Raw genomic sequence first — 9,029 nt, 5'->3', positions numbered from 1 at the left:
TTGAATCGTGCTTTGTCTTGATCATCTTTGGCTACAAGGGTTCTCTGGATCGATGTGGTTTCATGTTTATTTTGTATGGTTTCTGACCAGGGACGGATCTAAATATTTGGCAGCCCGGTGCAAGATCAGCTTCGTGGCCCTTTAAAACTGGTTTTTCTATTTCCCCCAGTGCCCATAAGCACCCTGGTGCGTGCATAGTTCGCATTGCCGTCTTAAGAACATCAAAGGTTTCCTCCAAAGTAATATTTTTGAGGCCCTGGCTAGAAATGTTTTTCCGTACTAATTTACACGCTTACTCTCGGAAACTTTAACTGGATATTACTTATATGCACCCCCTTGCTCTTGAGGCCCTAGGCCGTGCCTAGGAAGGCCACGAGTTAAGACGGCACTGCACGCTGGCACCCGAGAATGACATTCAGCAATAAGTTTTTATAATAGTTCCCGCTGTCCAGTGAAAATATTACAGGTGTATCTCTAGGGCCACTGCTCTGCAGTACCTGCATGCAAGGAACCATTGTGGAAAGGCTGTCGGGGCTAGAGAACCGACCATCTACCCAGTGCAGTAACAAAGTATTCTTTCAGCCGGAGCAAGCGCACATTTTACCTCCTTCTGTGTAATTCTGCATAGTTTTTAATAATTCGTTAAAGGAGGAATTCAGCGCACCCTTTTGTCCGACAGGCCAGACACGACCCAGGCTCTGTCCCTCCCGGGATATAAGCCTTTTACCCGTGCGGGTTGGGTCGTGCTGGGGAGACACCCTTTTGTCCAGCAGCCAGGACATGAGATGCCCCTGCCATATTGACGGGGGGGGGAAGGGTGTCAGTCCAGTCGAAGCCCTGGCCCTGGCATTTCTCGATAGAGCCTGGGCGGTGAACGGTCTAAAAGGAAAAAAAACGAAAATAGTCGAATACCTAGTCCTGAGGGTTCGATGTCCGAATATTAAGGGGGTTCCTATCTTGGAAAGAGGTTTAAGCTATTACGTACTTTGTTCAAATGTTAAATTCAAAATGTAATCAAAGCATTTTTATCCCGTTTTGCGGTCCCTAATATTTATCGGTCCGGTGCTTCCGCATCCTTGGCATCTGCTTAACTCCGGCATGGTTTCTGGCAGCCATGTGCGAGTCAATACCAAATCAACTAAGGGACCCGCGGTATATTTATGAATCACTTGAGTAACCCACGACACAGCTCCAGATTACTAAAGTGTCCCGTGGGCACTCAAGTGACCCACAGCATTTTTATAGATCATTTAAGTGACCTACGACACAGCTCCAGATAAATCAAGTGGCCCACGATGCAGGTCCACATTACTCAAGTGAACCACATCACAGTTCCAAATCACTCGAGCAACCCACATTTGCAACAGCATCGCATTCACAGATCATTTAAATGATCTGCGGCACATTTAGAGACCACTTGAGTGACCCGTAGTACTATTACAGATCACATAAGTGACCCACGACACAACCCGAGATCACTTAAGTGGCCAGCGGCACATTTCCAGATTACTCAAGAGAGAGACCCGCGGCATATTTATAAATCCTTTAAGTGATATGTGGTGCAGATCACTAGAGTGGCCCGCGACACGCTCTCAAACCAACGATGTGGTCCGCACTCTCCCAAAGCGTCTTGGCTTTAACATAAATATAACGTACTTTTTTCATCGCGGTTATTTGTTATTGGGCTCGTACAAGTAGAAAAGTGAAGGGGAAAAAATGGGTATAAGAGGTGGGGGAGGAAGAGCGCGAATATGTCATCCATATTTGAGTAAATTGATGGAATGGTCATCCGTGGTTTTATCTCATGAATCAAAGTTTTGCCATTAACACGCTTTTATCGCTCGTGGAGGTGTGTTTTCTACGTTCGCTGACTCTGCCTTAAGGCTGGAACAACGATAGTGGCGAAACCCACGTTCCCTTGAGCTCATGAAGTTCTTCCCCAGGGAAGTGAGCGATAGCGGCACAAATTGTGTTTTTCTTCTTTTTTACCGATCGCGTGGCTTCTTGAAGACAAAAAAAACAGCCAAGGATAGAAGGGAGAGACAATATATGTATGCGTAAGACATCATCCCCCGTACTTTTCACATCTCCATGGCATCATCCACCATCACTCATGTGGATGTCCATTCCTTGTATGGGGCAAGCGTACTGACGGACCCACATATCATCTATACAGCCGTTTTTTTTATATTTTGTCAACGCTTACATAAATGCTTCTACAACCTTGAGGATAAGTTAAATCTGAGTATTTTAACGCGAAATTAAAAGCCGCAACATGTAAATTACCCAACGAGTTGGCTGAAGGAAGAAATAAAATGACAAACGCTGTACAAACTTAAATGCAGGTTGTCTGTAATTAAATTTGGGCTGTTCTGTGCTGGCTGTAGCCTTAACTACCCTATATAAAGTCGTGAAACTATGGGAATGTCCCAGTGAAAGGGGTTGCTGGCAAGCTGCTACAAACCACAGTTATTCTGCGCTACCCAAAACCACGTGCCCATTTTTCCTATATGAAAGCATTCCCCTGACAAGATATACCTATTTTCCATCCACTTCATCAGTTGCTGTTCAATGATAACTTCCAGAATTTTCAAAAAAGGAGCTAGATAAAATAATTGGGCTAGATAATTTTTCACGACTTTCTCTTTATTGTTAATTGGGACCACATCTCACGTTGAACGAAATCGCACTTAAATTACAAATATTATTTGCAACATCCAATCCAAGACTGAACGTGTAACAGGAAAGAAAACAAAAAATGTCCTCTGGGGCCCATTGAGTAAATTTGATCCAGAAAGTTTGAATTCACGTGCTAATATATCATCATTTGAATGAATATGTGATGATTTGAACTCTGAGAATGAAACTTTGAGAATAACTAACGTTTCCTCTCGCAAGAATTAAGTGCATGAGAATCGCACTAATGATACGATTTCAACTAATCTCGTTGAGGAATGTTCCACTAATTTCTTAGGTTTAATTCGATCTTGATACTCTCTATGTTTTTGATTAATCCTTGCATGATTCAGGCTATAATTAATGAATCAAAAGATCTCTAACCATAGTATATTGCGCAGTGCATCTTCCACAGTGATATCAAAATCAGGTCCGTTTGATGAGAGTCGAATAAGTTGTCGTCCTACGGGACGAGGCCAAGAGAACTTATCTTAAAAGTTTCTTAATCTTTTCGATTTCCACCACCACTACAGGGAAAATATTGTACGAGACATGGTTTATTTGATCTCCCACACACAACCGTTTCCGACAGAACTTTGCAGCTCTTAAGACATACGGAGACACACACTCACACACACAGAGAGAGAGAGGATAGAGATATAGAGACAGATACCTCTGAATATTTAAAGTTCGATGAATAATTTAGGAACCCTTCTTGAGGGGGGTGGACCTTATGTCTCTAGTGACACGAACGGAGACTGCGGCGTTGAATTAGATAGGGTGATTCTGAGACATACCGAAGGAAGCAGTTTCCTTGGCTTGGTAGTGCGCGGTATCCCACCAGGGAAAAGAATACATCTCGTGTTTCCCTGGAATTTTACAGCACAAACGGTTAGAGATAGTGCGCCGTGTCTTTACTGCCTGTACTTCACAATGAGGTGGCTCGTGAGCGGGAAATAAGTGCATGCATGTCAGTGCATGTGCTTGAATATATACATACATAAAGTCTAGATGTCCTTCGACGACGACGACGACGACGACGTAATCAATCCAAAGCATCCAAAGGTGGTTTCGTTCGCATCAATAGGTGAAGCTAGCTAGAAGCGTGTTATGTCAGAGGATGAAAACCCACGTAAATCTCCCATAGAAATGGGGCAGCATATTACGGAGCTGCCTATTTCTTATATACTTACGTACTATGTAACTAGGGAAGATGCGTATCAAATAACAGCGCGCGTTTACACTCGCGAAATCTGATGTTCAGGCTCCAAAGACATTCATATATGATACGGTTATCATTTCCAGGAATCTCCTTTCTGCCATCTAAGGAATGTGCATGCATTCCTCTTCTTCTCCTTCGCGTCGTTTTGGAGTCATCGTCATCATGTTGGGTATTTTGATGTTTCCGTGTCATCTGACTTTGTCCTTTTTTTTATGTGTCATCATTTGGATGATGAGTGCAAGGGTGTTTCAAGCTAAACTGTGTCATGTTTCAGTACATGACATTTTTTTTCTTTTGGTCGCAAACTTACGAGAAGTGCTTCCAAGTACGTTACAAGAAGTACCTCCACAGCCAAAAATATGATTCATCTCGCTTTTTTGATGTATAAACGTCTTTGTAAATACGCACTAGCAATATCGTCAGAAAATATTCTCATTAGAGTATTTTCTATAGATACATACATTGAATTGGTATTCAAAATATGAACAATTTGCAGAACACGATTTTTACAGCTATTTGTCAATGTATTTCATGAATTGTCAAATTATTCTATAAAACTAAAATTAATTCCACTATTAACACAAAACAAATGGATTTCCAATTGTGTGTATGTAATCTTGTTTTATAAATCACATAGATACTGTATTAATTTAATTACCCTCTGAACCCCAACAGAATGTGTCCCCAGAAGTCTTCTAAGGTGTGAGCCACTATCTTGTACCTGATTTTACAAAATAACTGAATTATTTTTCACACTAGTAATGTTTGGTCTTTTTTCAATCGATGGTAATCAATCAGAAGATATATCCAGCTTTGTGAAACTTTCATTGTGCCTTCCACTTTACCCAGATTCCAACGGCTCTGTGGTCAATATTACACCATCAACCAGTGTAGATAGGTCCCATGTGAAAAGAATTAAAATTGGTTTTGGTTAAAACTTTTCACCATGAAATATCTGTACAGGGTGATTGAAATTGTTTGTCTGTGGACTCTAACTCTGTCACCGTTGACTTGAAAAGTACACTTCCAACTACAAAATGTTTTCAAATGATATGCGGTTTCCCTTTTCGTAATTTTTTGAGGGATCGTACGCATAAACAAATTAAAACATCAACTTTTTATACAGCCCCTGTGCGCTAAAAAACCCAATTAGAAAGATTTTGCACTGTCTTTCCTGAGGTGGAAAAAAAATTCATATCTCTAAGGGAATATTGCACTTAGAAATATGGATTTTTATTCACTTAGAAATATGGATACCAGATAGATATCCGCATCACTGCGGATATCTATCTGGGTTCAAAAATTTGAGAAAAATTGGGAAAGAACAGCTTTACAAACGGTCAACTCTTTCCCCCCCCCCTCGTTTATGCTGTTCTTTCCCAACTTTTCTCCGATTTCAAATTCAAATATTTCAGCGAATATTGCACTTAGGAACGTGATTCTTTTTGGCTTCAGGAGAGATGGGGCAACAACTTTCCAATTCGGTTAGGAGCCGTTCAAGTATTACGTGATCATCGATGGGGGGGGGGGTGTTTCCGATTTGCTGACTTTTGATGACAAGGGAGTAGTGGGGTTGGATAACGCTTACGTCATCAACCACCCTTCATAAAAATATGAGTTAGTATTGTTAGTATTCAGAGGGGCAGAGCTGATGACGAAATTTTGCTGACGGGGGGGGGGGTCAAAATGGCTAAACATTTTCTTACGTAGTACTTGAACGATCCCTTATTTAGCACACTGGAACTGTATAAATACAAATACAAACACAAAGGCCACAACAGGCAAATTGACCACTGAGGTGGCTGAAAAAAGGTGCCCATAAAAATATGGATGCCAAATGTAAGTTCACGTTTTTACTTTTTTATGCGTACGATCCCTGAAAAAATTGCGTCATTTAAAGAAACCGCATGGCCATTTGAAAACTTTTTGTTATTGGAAGTGTACATTTCTAAAGTAAACGGTTACACAGTTAACCCTACGGACAAGCAATTTTTGAATCGACTTACTATAAAATTGGTTTTTCTGTGTATGTGCATCTGTCTGTATGTACGTTCTATGCACAGTACAAATATACAATTTTAGACCGATCGTCCCGAAATTTCGCGTATACTCGACAAAGAACCCGGCTACTTTAAAAGTTCCTCAGAGCGAGGCATTTGCCCGAAATGGGTGACAAATCGTCGGACACCAATGGTTCGTGGGCTTCAACAACGACTTTCGAAATTCTTACTGCGGTTACTTCGTGGTTCCCTAACAATACATGTCAAACATTTTTATTCTTTTAAAATGATGATTTATTTGTCTCTTGTTTAATGCTCCCAGTATATTGAGAAAATTCGGGCAGTGCCTGGTATATATTATAGCTAGTAGGACATAAAAGCATTCAAAGTTATGAAACATTTTATTTGATTGCGGCCAATGGCAGTTTATCAAACAAAGCAACACTGCCCCAGACCAAAATCACTCAAGTTTCCCGCACTTCCCCGTACTTTCCGAAAAGGTGAGCACCGCACCCCTGGACTAAATGAATACTTGTACGCAATGTTATACGAAAATATAATCTTGAAGGGTAATTTCACTTTTGTAAAGGGGTATTTTTTGTAAAAAAAAGAAGGACATTTTTTTTTATCAATGAGAAATAACCCTATTGAAAAAATTACCTGAAATGAAATGTGAAGGAGTATTTTCACTTCTCAACAAAGTTTGGTGGATTAAAACTGAATTTTGATGCTTGAATTATGCATCTAGATGCGTAACAGCAAATATTGGTACCAGGGATACTTTTTTTTGCAGCTAAAAAGAGCGCAATCTCTCTTATTTCACCTGCACAGACTTCTTTCTCCACGCACAGAATTTCGATATCTAAGCGGAATGACAACTAGCATACTACCTCATTCAATATTGGGAATTTTTTTCAGTACAGAAAAAAAAAGTGTACACGGAAGCACTCAGTATTATCAGACTATAAAACGTCCATATTTTGTGAACGTATTCACCATCAAAATGTGGTGCTTTCCTTAGTTACTTTTGATAAGCGAGTAAAAATAAAAAAAATTTCAGCAAAAATATGACTTTTAGAAAATACTGGAAACAATTATACAGTAAAACTGCGGTGAAACCTGCACCAGACGGAACGTCAAGGCACTGAAATAATATTTCGTTTTAGGCAGATTTCCGTTTTATAAAGGTGCGAATCATAGCACTAATCATTGAACGAATTATATTTTGATTCCCTTTAAGACATGTTCCACTGTACTACTTACTAAACCACGCTTGCACCTAGTTCACATTCCTCTGCGGGACATTTAGCGAATTGGTACGTGTCGGAATGTGTGTGTACGTGTAGTGAACCTTATGGGAAATTTTTTATGTAATGCTTGTTATGTGTAATGCTGCCATCTGCCATCAATTTTTCTAACTCTGAGTGTAATGATTGAATAATTGTATTGTTAAGGAAACAGTTATTTTCCGGATATTATGCTGAGGTGAGCTCGGAAAGAAAAGTCATTACGTCTCCGCCGGGACTCGAACCCAGGCCCTCTTGCATACCGGGCAAGCATGCTACCATCTACACCACTGGAGACACATGAATCTGCCTTCCTAATTTCACGCACTGTGTCGTGAGGCGCTGAAGTAGAGGCATTAGTAGCCTCTCTTAACTTCAGGAAATGGCCCCCGGGTGGGACGGTTTAGAGAGATATAGATGGTTTTTTTCTCAGCCGGAGATATCAAGGAAACAGGCCCCCGGGTGGGATCCCCCCCGGGGGCCATTTCCTGAAGTTAAGAGAGGCTACTAATGCCTCTACTTCAGCGCCTCACGACACAGTGCGTGAAATTAGGAAGGCAGATTCATGTGTCTCCAGTGGTGTAGATGGTAGCATGCTTGCCCGGTATGCAAGAGGGCCTGGGTTCGAGTCCCGGTGGAGACGTAATGATTTTTCTTTCCGAGCTCACCTCAGCATAATATCCGGAAAATAACTGTTTCCTTGATATCTCCGGATGAGAAAAAAGCCATCTATATCTCTCTAAACCGTCCCACCCGGGGGCCATTTCCTGAAGTTAAGAGAGGCTACTAATGCCTCTACTTCAGCGCCTCACGACACAGTGCGTGAAATTAGGAAGGCAGATTCATGTGTCTCCAGTGGTGTAGATGGTAGCATGCTTGCCCGGTATGCAAGAGGGCCTGGGTTCGAGTCCCGGCGGAGACGTAATGACTTTTCTTTCCGAGCTCACCTCAGCATAATATCCGGAAAATAACTGTTTCCTTGATATCTCCGGCTGAGAAAAAAGCCATCTATATCTCTCTAAACCGTCCCACCCGGGGGCCATTTCCTGAAGTTAAGAGAGGCTACTAATGCCTCTACTTCAGCGCCTCACGACACAGTGCGTGAAATTAGGAAGGCAGATTCATGTGTCTCCAGTGGTGTAGATGGTAGCATGCTTGCCCGGTATGCAAGAGGGCCTGGGTTCGAGTCCCGGTGGAGACGTAATGATTTTTCTTTCCGAGCTCACCTCAGCATAATATCCGGAAAATAACTGTTTCCTTGATATCTCCGGATGAGAAAAAAGCCATCTATATCTCTCTAAACCGTCCCACCCGGGGGCCATTTCCTGAAGTTAAGAGAGGCTACTAATGCCTCTACTTCAGCGCCTCACGACACAGTGCGTGAAATTAGGAAGGCAGATTCATGTGTCTCCAGTGGTGTAGATGGTAGCATGCTTGCCCGGTATGCAAGAGGGCCTGGGTTCGAGTCCCGGCGGAGACGTAATGACTTTTCTTTCCGAGCTCACCTCAGCATAATATCCGGAAAATAACTGTTTCCTTGATATCTCCGGCTGAGAAAAAAGCCATCTATATCTCTCTAAACCGTCCCACCCGGGGGCCATTTCCTGAAGTTAAGAGAGGCTACTAATGCCTCTACTTCAGCGCCTCACGACACAGTGCGTGAAATTAGGAAGGCAGATTCATGTGTCTCCAGAGTGGTGTAGATGGTAGCATGCTTGCCCGGTATGCAAGAGGGCCTGGGTTCGAGTCCCGGCGGAGACGTAATGACTTTTCTTTCCGAGCTCACCTCAGCATAATATCCGGAAAATAACTGTTTCCTTGATATCTCCGGATGAGAAAAAAGCC

At 42.0% G+C, this 9,029-nt stretch overlaps 2 non-coding genes across 2 annotated transcripts; both read left to right on the top strand.

The window, feature by feature from the left end:
* Positions 1-7,753: 7,753 nt before the first annotated feature.
* Positions 7,754-7,827, top strand: TRNAT-GGU (transfer RNA threonine (anticodon GGU)). The gene has a single exon. It is a non-coding gene; the product is annotated as a tRNA-Thr (tRNA).
* Positions 7,828-8,311: 484 nt separating this feature from the next.
* TRNAT-GGU (transfer RNA threonine (anticodon GGU)) lies at positions 8,312-8,385 on the top strand. The gene has a single exon. It is a non-coding gene; the product is annotated as a tRNA-Thr (tRNA).
* Positions 8,386-9,029: the final 644 nt, after the last annotated feature.

Source organism: Pholcus phalangioides, unplaced genomic scaffold, assembly GCF_987345545.1.
Source record: "Pholcus phalangioides strain wild (caught in Gottingen) unplaced genomic scaffold, Ppha-v1.0 ptg000015l_1, whole genome shotgun sequence".
Taxonomy (NCBI): domain Eukaryota; kingdom Metazoa; phylum Arthropoda; class Arachnida; order Araneae; family Pholcidae; genus Pholcus; species Pholcus phalangioides.
The sequence above is the reverse complement of the archived record's forward strand: the minus strand, read 5'-3'. Positions and strand labels throughout refer to the sequence as shown.